At 42.7% G+C, this 16,653-nt stretch overlaps 2 long non-coding RNA genes across 2 annotated transcripts in view; one reads left to right on the top strand and one right to left on the bottom strand.

Annotated features, from left to right (window-relative positions):
* Nucleotides 1–16,653, top strand: part of LOC307212804 — a 110,152-nt gene that overhangs the window by 35,800 nt on the left and 57,699 nt on the right. The window lies entirely within an intron of this gene.
* LOC307212793 lies at nt 6,636–15,629 on the bottom strand. The gene is made up of 3 exons (XR_013837222.1): nt 15,473–15,629; nt 7,364–7,492; nt 6,636–6,722 (listed from the first exon to the last, which is right to left on the bottom strand). It is a non-coding gene; the product is annotated as an uncharacterized lncRNA (long non-coding RNA).

Genomic DNA, 16,653 nt, shown 5'->3' with positions numbered 1-16,653 from the left:
TAAACAATCTATGGCCTGTTAAATGTGGAGAGACTGTCTTGTGATTTTTTCTGTGATTGTTTTATTGCCTTTGCATTATTATGCTATGTAAATTATGTAAATTGTGGGATCTTCAGATCAAGGGCGGTATATAAACTGAACGCATAGTAATAATAAATAATAATTTAATTTTAAGACTCCTGTTACATTTTTTCACAATATTCTTACAATATTCTTATCTCATTTTCTCTTCAGAACAATCTTGATTAAGCTAACAGATCTTGAATTACTGAAAGCTGGTGCATGGATTAGTGAGAATTGATTTTCAGGAGTTTGAAACATTTGCTTCTCAAATCCAAACAATTTATGAACTCCAACAATTTCCTAGGCTACCATATCACCATATCCTATGGCATCATTCACATGCTTATTGCTCAGAAGTCTGAGTGACTGCAAAATTATCACACAAACCAATGCCATAACAGATGCCAAGTCTTTTTACTTATGAAGAAAATGTATTTTGCTGGTGTTGAGTGTGTCCTTTGGTACTGTTTGTGAGTAGCAAAAATGCACCTTTGCATAGGGATATCCTTGAAAATGGAATATCAAAGAGATTTTTTTTCATCTGTCTGTTTGTCCTCCCATCGCAACAAGGAATTTTGCTATGAATGCTTTTTACTTTCCTTCTTTACAACAAAAGGTTTTTTGTTTTGATTTTAACACATACATATGATATATAAATAGATACATAATTTGCTTTCCAGTTTACATATTTATCATAGCTTCATAGCTTTCCTTTTTTCCTGAAGTGTTGTTTCTTGACTTTGTTTTTAAGGTGCTACAAAAAGCTAACAAGGGTAATTCTCTGGTAATTAACTAACTCAATTTGTAATTCTCTGTTGATGGCTTGACAAATGCATGACTGTCATGCGCCACAATAAAAAATTACACATTAGTTGACAAAAATATAGAAAAGACTTGTGCAAAATAAGCCAATTGCAGCAAAATGGAAAATATGGGAAAAGGGGAATAAATGTCCTAATGGATTGAGGCACATTCATACTTTCCTACCAGTGTTAGTGGCCTTGGGCCATCATTAAGTACCAAACTTTTGAACTTAACAGTTCTTGGTTATTCTCTTGAAAACTTAAGATAGTAATGTTTCCTTCCTTTCAAGGGCTGTATGACTGTTCCAATTTGTTAATGTTAGTTAACTTGAAAAATGAGAACTGTTACTGTTGGAGACCATGAAAAAGGCTAATATATAATATGACAGAGCTGAGGGGTTTTTTTTTGGGGGGGGGACATAAATGCCAAATGCAGAATCTTAAATTTCATCATATTGTTAGACTTGTATTCCTGTTGGCAGCTAGGACAAGCTCATTATCATACTATGTGATAAATTTGCACAGAGTAAATTGCACAGAGTTGAATTTATCCCTGGAAACCACAGGTCGGAGAGCCAGGAACGTAGCACATCACTGCTATGACTCTGCCCGTTCCTTGAGAAAAGGTCTGTACTGGGAGAGACAGTCCTCAAAATTTTTACATTAGGATACTCCCCTGAATCATGATTAGCCACCTCTTCTAGTCAGTGAGCAAAATTTATTGCTACTGATTCTCGGATTTTTTCCCCTTCCCTTTACTTTTTTTTTAAAAAGGTGATTATGATTATTGTCTGTTTAAAGCGGTCTCTTTCCTGCAACTGGACATCTTTTCAAATTGGAAATATTAGGTATAAATATAAAATAATAACTATAAATAAATGCAAAGAATGAAGACAGAAGCCCTTTACAGGCTATGTGGAAATTAAGTACACATGGAAGTCCAGAATTGTAACCCTGCAATCTTCATCCTCCCAAAACAGGCAGAGTGGCTTTGGAAGAGCAGGACTGGCACCAAGGGCCTCTTGCCACCCAAGGCGCTTGGCCAGTCTCTCATACCCTGAGAGCAGAGATGATGGTGCAGGAGTCCCACAGAGAGACCCTCCCATAGGACAAAACAACTTCAAAAGCAAACTGTCCTAAAAGGCTCTGTAAATGAAGGATGCAAATTGACTTGGAGAACAGCTGGGCTTAGCCTTAGCAACAATCCAGAACCCATTTCAAGAGATTGAAGACTCAGCGTCACATGCTGCATTTTGGTCTGGGTCTAACTGTACTCATAATGCCTCTATTTTTGTCAACACAAGCAAGTAAAATAGCTGTTTAAAAACCCTCATACCTTAAAGTGCTTTTTACCCAGCAACACTGAAATATGCAGAGTACTGTGTATATATATATATATATATGAAAGCATAGCAAGGTGAAAAGGAGAATAGCTTTTATTGCGAAGACGGCATGCCACAGGGATATCAAGTTCTCCTCAAAGTACCCAGATTCTTTGCAGCATACTGCAAGTTCTAAAGCTCTGTTGCCACCTTGTGGACTAGGCTGATGAGGCTTTATTTATGCATGTACGTAGAATCATAGAATCATAGAATCATAGAGTTGGAAGAGACCACAAGGGCCATCGAGTCCAACCACCTCCAAGCAGGAAACACCATCAGAGCACTCCTGTCATATGGTTGTCAAGCCTCTGCTTAAAGACCTCCAAAGAAGGAGACTCCACCACACTCCTTGGCAGCAAATTCCACTGTCAAACAGCTCTTACTGTCAGGAAATTCTTCCTAATGTTTAGGTGGAATCTTCTTTCTTGTAGTTTGGATCCATTGCTCCGTGTCTGCTTCTCTGGAGCAGCAGAAAACAACCTTTCTCCCTCCTCTATGTGACATCCTTTTATATATTTGAACATGGCTATCATATCACCCCTTAACCTCCTCTTCTCCAGGCTAAACATGCCCAGCTCCCTTAGCCGTTCCTCATAAGGCATCGTTTCCAGGCCTTGGACCATTTTGGTTGCCCTCCTCTGGACACGTTCCAGTTTGTCAGTGTCCTTCTTGAACTGTGGTGCCCAGAACTGGACACAGTACTCCAGGTGAGGTCTGACCAGAGCAGAATACAGTGGCACTATTACTTCCCTTGATCTAGATGCTATACTCCTATTGATGCAGCCCAGAATTGCATTGGCTTTTTTAGCTGCCGCGTCACACTGTTGGCTCATGTCAAGTTTGTGGTCAACCAAGACTCCTAGATCCTTTGCACATGTACTGCTCTCAAGCCAGGTGTCACCCATCTTGTATTTGTGCCTCTCATTTTTTTTGCCCAAGTGCAATACTTTACATTTCTCCCTGTTAAAATTCATCTTGTTTGCTTTGGCCCAGTTCTCTAATCTGTCAAGGTCGTTTTGAAGTGTGATCCTGTCCTCTGGGGTGTTAGCCACCCCTCCCAGTTTGGTGTCATCTGCAAATTTGATCAGGATGCCCTTGAGTCCATCATCCAAGTCATTGATAAAGATGTTGAATAAGACTGGGCCCAAGACAGAACCCTGTGGCACCCCACTAGTCACTCTTCTCCAGGATGAAGAGGAACCATTGATGAGCACCCTTTGGGTTCGGTCAGTCAGCCAGTTACAAATCCACTGAGTGGTAGCATAGTCAAGACCACATTTTACCAGCTTCTTTACAAGAATATCATGGGGCACCTTGTCAAATGCCTTGCTGAAATCAAGCTAGGCTACATCCACTGTGTTCCCTTCATCTACCAGGCTTGTAATTCTGTCAGAAAACGAGATCAGGTTAGTCTGACATGACTTATTTTTCAGAAATCCATGCTGACTATTGGTGATCACAGTATTCCTTTCTAGGTGCTCACAAACTGTTTGCTTAATGATCTGCTCCAGAATCTTCCCTGGTATTGATGTCAGACTGACTGGGCGGTAATTATTTGGGTCCTCTCTTTCCCCCTTTTTGAAAATAGGGACAACATTTGTGTTTGTGCATACGTCTAGTTTCATCTGCCTCAATAGCACATTTCAGTGAACTGTGTTAATCTTTTGTAAGAATCTGAAGTAAGAAACAGCTATTCCATGTGGCAGCAGAGCCCCATAAGTTTCTGTGTGGGGTTCTATGTATCTCAAAAGCTTACGTACTCAAATGTTATTTACTTGATGAATGGTCATCTTAGCGGTGGGAGCCATCAATGTGACGAATAATTTTTGACTCCAGGAGATAAGTCCAGTGAGGCAGGGAGAGGGTAAGGCCTGGCAGCTCTAAGGTGGAAGGCAGCCCCGTGTCTTATTGGCCTCAGAGCATCCTACCTGGGCACAGAGGGCTGGTCTCCAGGAGCTGTGTGGAACACTCCTGATCAGTCTGCATGCAGGCGCTTCACTAGGCTTCCTCCCCTTCCTCCAGCAGCTACTAGTGCCCCCAAGTTATGCTCAGGTATCCCACCCCACCCCACCTTCCTGGCAATGTCTCCTGAAGACAGTTGCCTTGGCTGCCAATTTGGGGGGGAAACTAAACTTACACCTGTTCAGAGTCCCTGGGGTGCTTTCGGAAAGCCACACTTTTGTGTGGAACTCTCAGACATTATCTATTATTTCAAATTTATAACCCACACTTTCTCTCCAAAGGGGTGCCCAGGGTGACTCACAAAAATATATAAAAACATTTTAATATGATGTTATAGCAACTTGCTGGGACGCAGGTGGCGCTGTGGGTTAAAGCCTCAGCGCCTAGGGCTTGCCGATCGAAAGGTCGGCGGTTCGAATCCCTGCGGTGGGGTGCGCTCCCGCTGCTCGGTCCCAGCGCCTTCCAACCTAGCAGTTCGAAAGCACCTCCGGGTGCAAGTAGATAAATAGGGACCGCTTACCAGCGGGAAGGTAAACGGCGTTTCCGTGTGCGGCTCTGGCTCTGGCCAGAGCAGCGATGTCACGCTGGCCACGTGACCCGGAAGTGTCTCCGGACAGCACTGGCCCCTGGCCTCTTAAGTGAGATGGGCGCACAACCCCAGAGTCTGTCAAGACTGGCCCGTACGGGCAGGGGTACCTTTACCTTTACCTTTATAGCAACTTGCAAAGGCCAAGCAAAACTAGCAGTGTAAAATATTCATAAAATTGTCAGCTAAAGGCCTGCGTGAATGGATGGATAGCTAAAAAGTATTGATATCATTCCTGAATGCAGGTCAAGGTGAGGACTGTCTGGTTTTCCGTAGCCAGGGTGCTGCCACTGAGATTGTCCTGCTTTTCTACCCCCAACTGATTACAACCAGCCTTTCTAAAATATGCTATCTCTGTGCATCTCCAATTCCCAGAGCCACACTTCTGGGGTTTCTTCACTGGAGCAAGGTGGGATATTGCTCATTGGCGCTTGGTTTCTAAAAAGAGAATGGCCATGGCTCACACTTTGTTGGAAGTTTCTCGTGCTGCCTAGAAAGACGGTCTCCCTCATTTCTGGAATGTGAGGGCTTTTTGTGGTAATTCAGTTTGGGGTCATGAAACGCTGACAAGAAATCAAAACAGGGCAATGCTCGATTGTAAAGGAATGAATAGGGGACTACATAATTTACTTGGCATTTGAAACATGAATTTCAGTTCAGTACTACAACATGGATAGCTCTTGATTTTAAACATGTGTAAATGAGACTGGAATTAAAACTCATACTGCACTCTTAGCAGGGGAATATAATTATGTAGACTTTTTTTTAAAAAAATCATCACAGTTTCTAATCTCTTTGCCAGGTTACTCTGACCTATAGGCAGGAACAGATCAATTTTATGTGTTGCTATTGCAAAAGCAAAGAAAAGCAAAAAAAGGAAAAGAAAAGAAAAGAAAACACATCTCCTTGTTTTCACAGCCTCTACAATAGTTCATTAAACTTCTCCAAATTCTTAGCACCTTATCTTTTCTTTTCTTTAAATTTCTGAAATGAAATCCTGAAAACAAAAATTGCAAGGAAAATGCCAATCATCATAAGAAACTGAAACAAGGGAGAACTGTTCTGAATGGCAATGCTTTCTTATTGTGCAAGTGTATCTGTGTAATACATCTGCACAGTGACTTGGTGGGAGAGTTTTGTGTGCCCACTGTCCCCATGTGTACACAAAATGTCTGCCATCCACTGACAATTGGGGTAGAAAAATCTGCATTTAATTGCTGATGTTGTGAAAATAATCAGAAGCATAAACGGACATCCGAAAAGTACATTCCTAACTTGTCTGGCTGTTGAACATTGTTCTGTTAAAAAGTTTATCAAAAACATTAAACGATAAGTAAAAGAAAATCACTACAGTATCTTTTTTTACTTACAGTAGTTTTAAATTTGAGGGTGTTTCCTACCTTTGCCAAGAAAAAGGTTTGATGAGGACCGTTGGGCCTTTTTGACAAGAGAGCTTTGTTTTTAATTATTCCTACTGCAGAAAATCCTTTTGGTGTTTGGATTCCCCCCCCCCCCCCGAACTCCATGCAGATAAAATTCACTGCATCTCAGCATTTTCCTCTGCCCCCCCCCCAGCTCCCCCCCTCATCTGAAGTGTTATTTATTGTCCCTTTGCTACCTTTTATGCAGTTAAATGACTGGCCACATTTCATTTCAAACAGAACCCAACGGAATTCCATTTTATATTTTTTATTTCAAAAGCATGAAAGATCATCACAGGACTTTCAGCATCAGCAATGGGGAATTGTTTTTGCTCCCTTCCTCTTCCCTTCACTATTTTGTATGTTGCCCTGTAAACATCCCCTCAGTCCCAACAGGGGGAAAAGGTAGTTTGCTCGTTTGAAATGGGCTTGCTGTTGCCTTTTAAGTACCTTCAGAAACCAGGAGCCAGAGCCAAAAGGAGGTCTAGAGCAGAATGTTTCCTTTCTGTGGGACCAAACACAGGAGAGGGTGCCAGTAGGTGGTCACAGTTCAGAGGCTTCAAAATGCAGATTAAGCCCAGCTGAGCCTTGCCAAACCTTTTTCAACCCTGTCGAAGTCCAAAATAAATTCACACCTCCTCATTTCTGTCCTATTAATCAATCAATTCAAGAAACTACAGTCTGTGGTGGGTATCAGTCAGAGGCTAGTCTGTTCCTTTGGGCTGATGAACAGAATGAATGTTTTCATATATTTTAAAATTAATTTTATTTCCTGCATCTATACTTTTAATTCCACCCACCCACCCAAGAATGCAACTGGGACTACCTGTTGTCAGGGAGGACATAAATTCAAAAAGTTAAAATAACGGCATATTCCACTATTTATTTATTTTTAAATCAAAATAGCAATCTAAAAAAAAAAAGAGGGAACTGTGAAGCCTGCCTGGTAGAAATGTACAATAAGAAGATTTTTTTTTTTTTTTTTTTGTTTGGTTCTGTGAAGCTTCTAAATGGTTTAGGAACACAAATTTAATTGTTTATACCACCTATTTGTGATGGATCAATAAAGTCATAAGATGAAATGACCTTAAAAATTATGTCAGTTTGATAGTCCTGATTTTTGTTTTTTGAAATCTTCCTACTCACCTAGTCAGCAAGTTGAGCTTATGAGGTGACTGATCACATTTGGCCTATTGATGTAGTATATATCCATCATAACTAGTACCCACTGGTAGCATTATCTTCCAGAAATTTGTGCTGTTGGCATCCATCTGTCTTGGGAGACAATGGAGGGGTGCGCCTTTGGGGGGTGAAGTCAAACTGTTGGAAGAGCCTGCTGTGGAGAGACATGTTTTGTTGCAGCTGGGGCAAATGAAGGCGTCCAGTTGTATTGCTGCAGATGCACCAGGGCTTTTTCTTCTCTCTGTGCTCCTCCCAGTGGTCGTTCCTCCTCTGCTCACTGCTGTGGATGTGAGACCTGACTGTCTGTGTCCAGGCACTGCAGTCCTCTGCAAGGGGTTCCCACACTGCAGGGGTGACGTTGCCAGCCCTCATGCCACATTATCTCCTGCTCTTGTGATCATAGTCCCCCCTCTGTTCACTAGGCATGAGGCGAAGGTTTAAATAATAGAATCATAGAGTTGGAAGAGACCACGAGGGTCATCTAGTCCAGGGTTTCCCAACTTTGGGTCTCCAGCTGTTTTTGGACCACAATTCCCATCATCCCTGACCACTGGTCTTGCTAGCTAGAGATGATGCAGCTGGTGACCCAAGGTTGGGAAACACTAATCTAGTCCAACCCACTGCAGTGCAGGAATCTTTTGCCCAACCTGGGGCTCAGTCCCACAACCCTGAGAATAAGATTCTCATGGTCTACTGAGTGAGCCATTTTACTGATGGGAGAATTCAGAGGGAATTCAGAGGGAAGAATGAAACAAAATTGGCCTGAAAGTAGGGCATTTATATCACCTCCCTGGCCCTTACTGGACTTTCTAGGCATGGAGGAGCTTGGTGAAAATGTCAGTGTGATTCATTCCCCCAACATCCTCACTAGCTGTTTGATAAGCAGCACAGCTTTTTAAAAAGTGTTTAAAAATATTCCGGGTGGAATGTACGATCTTTATGCCCTGGATTGAAACTAAGAAAATATACAGCCATGGAAGCTGGATGCAATGAATACTGCACTGTCCATAAAGCCAACATCAGCATTCAGATACCAAGGAGATAGGTGTTTTATAAATACTTGAGGGAAAGAGACAGACAAGCTGTTTATACAAGCAACAGCCGTTTGTTCTGACTCAAAGTTTTAGGCTAAATAGCAATTATAGATGAGTCCCTAGAAGGTCCACACACACCCCAACTGAAATATGCTTGACCGACTAAGTGGTCAAAAGGTTTGGGGAATGTGTGCTCTTGACTACTAGTGGGCTCATCCCACCTCACCCTAAAAAGGACTTTCCCCTTGGACATTAGATTTGTTTAATTTATTATTATTCATATCTCACTTTTCTGTAGAAAATAAGTAACTTACTGGGCAAAATAAAAATGCAACGATAGAAAAGCAAAATAATTTGTAACACTTATTAAAACAATCAGCTATATGTGCCCTAAATGGCCTCGGCCCCATATACCTGAAGGAGCGTCTCAACCTCCATCATCCACCCCAGACACTGAGGTCCAGCTCTGAGGGCCTTTGGGCAATTCCCTCACTGCAAGTTACAGGGAGCCAGGCACAGGGCCTCCTTGGTGGTGGTGCCCACCCTGTGGAACGCCCTCCTGTCAGATGTCAAGGAGACAAAAAACTATACAACTTTCAGAAGACATTTGAAGGCAATTTGCACAAACAAGTCATCACTTGATATTGCAGGTGTGCAACCCCTCAGGTTGCATTTAAAAAAACTGAGGCATTTGTTTATTTATTTAATATGTATATTGCCCTTCATCATAAGATCTCTCAGAATAAAATACAGGATAAAAGCAAGTAAATAAATAAAACAAAACAGGGGGGAAAGCCCCTTCCCACAGAAACATTGAAAATGCTGTAGAGTATTAATCGGCCCAAGGCTCGGTTGAAGAGGAGTGTTTTCACCTGGCCCCTAAAAATATATAATGAAGGCGCTAGGCAAATCCATGAAGGATCGGCGTATCAGTAGGTTCTTGCCATCTCTCTACCTGGGGCCTCCACTTCCAGAGGCAGCAGCCATCTGATTATGAGATGCCCAGGCAAACAGCAGGGGATGGCAGCCTCCACCGTGCCTTGCTTGTGGTATTGTTGGAAACATAATACTAGACTAGGTGGATCCAACAAAGCAATTTTATGTTTTTACACTTTTGATAGCAACAAAGGGAATAGGAAACTTGTGGTCCTCCAAGTGCAGTCAGCCCAAGCCAGAGTGGCCAAAGGTGAAGGCTGCAGAGAGGGGCCGTCTCCCAATATCTGGAGGGCCACAGATCCCGGGCGTATGGCACCTTTCCCTTGAAACGTAGTTCATGTTTACACCGACTAAACATAGTGTAGCACTGAATGGCTGCACAAACTGAACTGGATGAACAATTAATCTTTGGAAGAATTCCATTTGATTTTGATATATTTCTGTAACGGAATGTGGCCGAGCAGCCCCAGAGTTTACGCTACCTTTCCCAGAAAGTGATTATGCCTCATTGCTCACCCTCACTCTTCATAATGAAATATGGTGTCTCAGGCAGTTCCCTCAAAATGGTTACACCATACTCTCAAGGTCAAAAAGGACTGGAAAGCTTTTTTAGCTGCCGCGTCACACTGTTGGCTCATGTCAAGTTTGTGGTCAACCAAGACTCCTAGATCCTTTTCACATGTACTGCTCGCAAGCAGCACACGGAATGCCGTTTACCCGCTGGTAAGGTAATGATGGTGTTTCCTGCTTGGCAGGGGGTTGGACTCGATGGCCCTTGTGGTCTCTTCCAACTCTATGATTCTATGATTCAAGACAGTGCACAGAAAGGAGCATATCAGATCTCAAATACAAAAGGAAGTGAAGAAGGGCAGAGATGAAAAGAACCTGAACTTGACAACTGAGTCAGAGGGACCGCCAGACGGGTTGGAGCCTGGGCAGCTGCTGGAGTGGTGACCTGTCCAAACCAAAGGTCAAGTCCCAAGGCTCAGGTAGGAGCACTGAGGATGGACAGCCCTGTCAGTTTCAGTTTCTCATTTTTCTAACCTTAGGTTCACTTCTCCGTATTTCCACAGTAGTTTGCAATGTTTTTAATTATGAAAATTGGCAGCATTTTAGTGCAAATTTCTCCCAAATTTTGTATGCAGTTTTTGAAAGCCATTTCTGCTGAGGTATTTTTGTATGTTGTTTTTCACAGATATATGCATGTTTATGCACACTTTCTCCTAGTATATGCATTTTTGTGCAGGTTAGTTGCATTGCATTATGACTTCAGAAAAGAGCAAATTTCAGATAAGAATTGTGTTTTGTCTTTATTGTGGTTCAAGAAGTGTGAATTGGGAAATGGCAAAGCAAACAGCATCAAGCACAGCCCTCAAGGATACTTGTGGCCTGGAGACCACCAGGCAAGTTCTTCAGATGCAGGTAGTGTGGGGGATCCCCTTTCCCTATTTGAGCTGACCCCAATTAATCTTTCTGTAGTTGTATATAATAAAGGTTGAAACAGTATGCCTTCCATGGTGTCTGCCTCTTTCTTGCTGCCACAGGAATTTCTTTCTCATATGTTTTTAGTCTGGTTTCTGGAGGCCTGATAGAGGCTAATAATTACTTGTCCTCATTTAACCTCTGCATAGCTTCTTTTGTGGTAAAACCAAAAATGTCTTGAAATGTTTGTGAAGAACTCAGCAAGAAGCAAAAATTATAACTATGAATGGCTATTTGCATTACTGCTTGTGAGCTGCTCACTGATGTTGCACAGGAACATCATAGCCCAGTGCCCTTTTAGAACATGCCATTACATCACCATTTTACGTGAGGTTTACCTTGTCCCAGATGAAGAGCGCCAATGTGTTTCTGGTCAAATGTGGAATACTAGGCTGATGACAATGAGAGCGGAAGTGTTTCTGTCTTTCCTTCTACTAAATGAATCTCTAGCAATAAGATTCTATAATAGTGTGATTCTGTGACATGAGGATTTGACACACATGGAGCCGTAACACTGTTAAAAGCATGTTTCTTCATGGCATTCTTTAGCATAGAAGCCATTTTTGCTTGTTAATTACATATTGCTTCCATACAGACAACAACTGTGGCCTAACATATAACAGACAAAGCCCTAAACAACTTTTGGGTGTCATTTCCTGAAAGAACACCTCCACATGTATAGATCCCTTTAGATCACTAGTCTTTAGAGGAGATCCGGTTGCCCATATCACAGCCTTCAGAACTTCATCTGGCAGTAACAGGAAGAGGGAGCTTCTCCACAGTGAGCCCACTTCTGGAATGAACTCCCCTGTGCAGTACGACAGGCGCCAGCAGCTGTGTGGTTTTGGTGCCCATTGGAAACACATCTCCTTGCCCTGAAGTCCCAACATATCATTAGAGGGAGCAAATCAAAAGGGCAATTTGTCATAATGAGAAAGGTGGAGTGAAATGAGGGTCAAGGCCTGCAGGTCATTTAACTTGTCAATATTATTGCCTTCACCAGCAAAAAGGCTGAAGGGGGGGGGAGTGTTCTTTCAAGTGTCATTGCTCTATTGGGGCTTGAGGTTTCACTAAAAATAAGTTGGTGTAACTCTCATGCTTGCCCTGAAGTACGATGGGAAATGTATTTCTGTGAGGGCAGAACTACATGTTATGCCTCTCACGTGGATGCAGTGAAAAAGCAACGTTCTGTGTCAAGGTCTGCGCTGTAACATTTAAGAATACTCACCCCTGGATTGTGACATCATCGTATTGTGTGTTTACTGTTCCTTCCACTGACAAGCAGTGTGGGCAGGAAAATGCACACGGTTTTGATATCCTAGCCCAGGTAGTGTTACGTGCTGTTCTGCCCTGATGTTGCTGGAGATTTCAGAAACCATTGCCACCACGGCCTACCATAGTCTTGAACTGTTTTTACAGAAAGTAGCAAACAAGCCTCCAAGTTTCCTTGAGAGTTTTATTATAAAGTCATTTTGTAGTACTGATGAGCCTATAGGAACCAGCCTGAGAAGAGGGATTCTTTAGAATGCAGTTTCTCGGAGCAAGTGAATTTTTAACACGCCAAACTCTCTGCCTTGCAGGAGGATCATTTCTCTCTTTTTTGCAGTGTCTTGCTTTATATAAGAACAATCAGCCTTATAATCTCCAGAAAGAAATCATCTTAAAGAAAGATTGAGAGCAAGCTTTTGAACTTGGCTAGTTACTCTCAAAGCTCCAGGTCTCACAAAGAGAAGATGGAATCTATATCAGTTCAGTAAAGAAGACTTAATGGTTTATTTGAAAGAAAAGAGGTGCCAGGGGACTGGACTGAAGTAAATGCGATCCATGCCACAAGACTAGGACTGAGATGATGTCAAGGACTAGCAGATTTGCAGTAAAATTTGCTTTTGACAGTAGGCAAGGTCTTGGAGTCATTAGTAAGGGATGAGATCACAAAACATCTGGAAAAATATGAGCTGATATAAAGTAGCAAGCAAGCTTTCTGGAAAGAAAACTCTTGTTTGACAAATCTGATGGAAATTTCTGAGGACATAAAAAAAAATCAACAAAAGAATGACATGTTGAGAGTAATCTCCTTGGGTTTCACAAATGTATTCAGCAATCTAGAAGACAGTTAACCGATACATGCTATTGCATGTGCGTGGCTGGAAAGCGCAGAGGAAAGACACCTCCTTTGAATGAATCAGGGGCATATACTGTGATTAATCGCAGGCTGAAGAGTAATGGGTCACATAGAAAGGAGATTATTTAGCCCCACTAGTGTTTGGCAATGCTTTTCAAATTGAATGCATTGACCCTTCCCATCACAGTCTAAAACGATTTTACAGAATAAATAATTTTGAAATGGAATACAATATTCAAGATTTTAAATATGAATTGGATTATTTATTTGGATATTCGCTAAACCCAAGTGAAAAGCCTTCACTTTTTGCACATACTCCCAGTTAGCACTTCAAGTACAATCCCCCCCCCCCAGCAATAAGGGGGAAAGAGAACATTCTGGAGCAAGAGGAAGCTGGGCTTCACATGCTGTATTAATCCCAATCAGAAAGCAGAAATATTCTATATTTCTAAGGAAGCTAGTAAGTGTTTAAAGTAAGCATTCCTGCTATTGAGACTGTAACGAGACTTCAGAGTAAGTCCCATTTAATGCAGTGGGACTTAAAAGGTAAAGGTAAAGGTACCCCTGCCCGTACGGGCCAGTCTTGACAGACTCTGGGGTTGTGTGCCCATCTCACTTAAGAGGCCAGGGGCCAGCGCTGTCCGGAGACACTTCCGGGTCACGTGGCCAGCGTGACATCACTGCTCTGGCCAGAGCCAGAGCCAGAGCCAGAGCCGCACACGGAAACGCCGTTTACCTTCCCGCTGGTAAGCGGTCCCTATTTATCTACTTGCACCCGGAGGTGCTTTCGAACTGCTAGGTTGGCAGGCGCTGGGACCGAGCAGCAGGAGCGCACCCCGCCGCAGGGATTCGAACCGCTGACCTTTCGATCGGCAAGCCCTAGGCGCTGAGGCTTTAACCCACAGCGCCACCTGCGTCCCACCGCAGTGGGACTTACTTCTGATTAAACACACAATTTTGGGCTTTTCATACACTTCTACGTTTGTTTTAGTAAGTAACTATCTCATGTAACCTATCAGAGGTGTATTGCTCTTTGTTACAACAACTCAAATGTAGAATTAAGACCATCAGCCATTTGCTATATGTGTGTCTATACTATTAGCAGTGTGTCTATACTATTAGTTACTGTTAATATGGAAAACCCTGAACAGCTTGGGAACAGTTTACTTACAAGATGGTCTTACCCCAAATGTGCCCACCTGACTGCTTCAATCAGCAGAACTGGCACGACTGCAAGTGCCCCATGATACGTGCACCACGTCTGTCGGAACTCGGTCATTTAGTGTGGCAGCACCTGCACTTTGGAACCCCCTGCCTACTGAGATCAAGCAGGGGCCTTCACTGGACTCTTCTGTGCACCTACTAAAACACTCTTGTTTAGGCAAGTCTACCCAGATGCTTGATGGGACGCGGGTGGCGCTGTGGGTAAAACCTCAGTGCCTAGGGCTTGCCGATCGGCATGGTCGGCGGTTCGAATCCCCGCAGCGGGGTGAGCTCCCGTCTTTTGGTCCCAGCTCCTGCCCACCTAGCAGTTTGAAAGCACCCTTAAGTGCAAGTAGATAAATAGGTACCGCCTTCTAGCGGGAAGGTAAACAGCGTTTCCGTGTGCTGCGCTGGTGCTGGCTCGCCAGAGCAGCTTCGTCACGCTGGCCACGTGACCCGGAAGTGTCTCCGGACAGCGCTGGCCCCCGGCCTCTTAAGCGAGATGGGCGCACAACCCTAGAGTCGGACACGACTGACCCATACGGGCAGGGGTATCTTTACCTTTACCCAGATGCTTAGAAAGTTTAGGCAATTTTAACCCGTTTTAGCATTTTAACTTTTGTATGTTTTAAAGTAGGATTGTAAATTTTTATTAATGTTACTGTTCTATCTTTTATAAACTGCTTTGGGTTTTTTTACAATCAAGTGGTATATAAATTTTATGAAATAAATAAATAAAAGAGTTGCTTATGATCTATCTTCACAGAACAATGCTTTATATTGGATCTTCCATTTAAAGCATCCCAAGATTGCCTTCAAATGTTATGTTTTCCTGTTTGCATTTTAAACATGCATATAGGGAAGCAGCCGAAAGATGCACATCTTATGTAATGATAAATATATCTGCCATGGCTATGAGACGTGCATCTTTTAATGTCAGCGGGATCTTCAAGAGCTTCTGTGGTCTGAGCCTTGAAAAGGGGTGAGGATACACATCTTTCCGTCACTTCCTGACTTCATTTTCAAATGTGGACACGGAAATGGGAAGCTGGCTCTGGTGTTGAGATTGTCAGAGCAAAACCAAGGCAGGACTGAATGCCTACATGTTGTTACAATACAGAGACACATTGATAATCTCCCAACATTTTTAGAGAGCAGAGCCATGAAACAGTCCTTCTTAATGCCTGATAGCAACTTCTTGGTTGCCACGTAGTGAACTTTGTAGGAGAGTTCAGTGGATCATATTTTCACTGGGCAGGAAGACTCAAGGATGCCTTGGAATTCAAAGCAGCTTACCTTTCATAGCTGTCAACCTTCCCTTTTTTGCGGGAAATTCCCTTATTCCAGCGCCGTTTCCCGCTGCTATCCCGGATTGTTAGATATCCCGTAGGCTGTCCCTGGGACAGGTGAGGCTGCTGATTCCTTATTTTCAAATCTGAAAGTTGACAGGTATGTTACCTTTAGAGTGTAGGTATTGCACTGGAGAGTCAGTCAGTTTTGAGGCAGGCCACTAAGGAACTTGGACAAACATAAAAGTGATAAAAACATATGCAAGAAAGTTAACTTCTCCACAGCAACCAGAGTACAGTTCAAAGCAAAGTTAAGCACTCCTAAGAACTGCTGGTTTCAATGGGAGTGTCAAATCTTACCTGGGAATATGTTACATTGAAGCCAATAGGATTTACTTCTGAGTAAATATTGCCCTGTAAAGCACATACTGAAATAAATGATGCTTAAAAGTACTTAGCTTTGGCTGAACTGTGCCCACTGTTTTTATTGTTATGTAACTTTTACAAGGGACGTGGGTGGCGCTGTGGTCTAAACCACAGAGCCTAGGACTTGCCAATCAGAAGGTCGGCAGTTCGAATCCCCACTACGGGGTGAGCTCCCGTTGCTTGGTCCCTGCTCCTGTCAACCTAGCAGTTTGAAAGCACGTCAAAGTGCAAGTAGATAAATAGGTACCGCTCTGGCGGGAAGGTAAACGGCGTTTCTGTGCGCTGCTCTGGTTCGCCAGAAGTGGCTTAGTCCTGCTGGCCACATGACCCGGAAGCTGTATGCTGGCTCCCTCGGCCAATAAAGCGAGATGAGCGTCGCAACCCCAGAGTTGGCCACGACTGGACCAGGGGTCCTTTTACCTTTACTTTAACTTTTACAATGGCTAGATTTGATTTTCTTCAGGGAAAATTTCTCCCTAGCTAGGAATTGGGGTGGAATCTACACACATGTTTAAAACATTGTGAAAACACTTTTTTAAAAATCATTTTTTAAAAATTCATTGAATTTGCGAATGTGAGCTATATCACAGTCGCCATCTAGTGTCACAATTGTATATTACAGTTTACAACACATTCAAAATGTTTTATTTGCAGCTGTATAGCTGAGTCCCAGTTTTCAGACCTTCAGACTATTGATTTTTTTTTCAGGAAAAGTTATAAAATGTTTCATACAGGACAGTTTATATAATGAAAGTGCTAGCT

The sequence above is a fragment of the Podarcis cretensis genome (assembly GCF_951804945.1).
Source record: "Podarcis cretensis genome assembly, chromosome: 3".
Classification (NCBI taxonomy): Eukaryota; Metazoa; Chordata; class Lepidosauria; order Squamata; family Lacertidae; genus Podarcis; species Podarcis cretensis.
The sequence above is the reverse complement of the archived record's forward strand: the minus strand, read 5'-3'. Positions and strand labels throughout refer to the sequence as shown.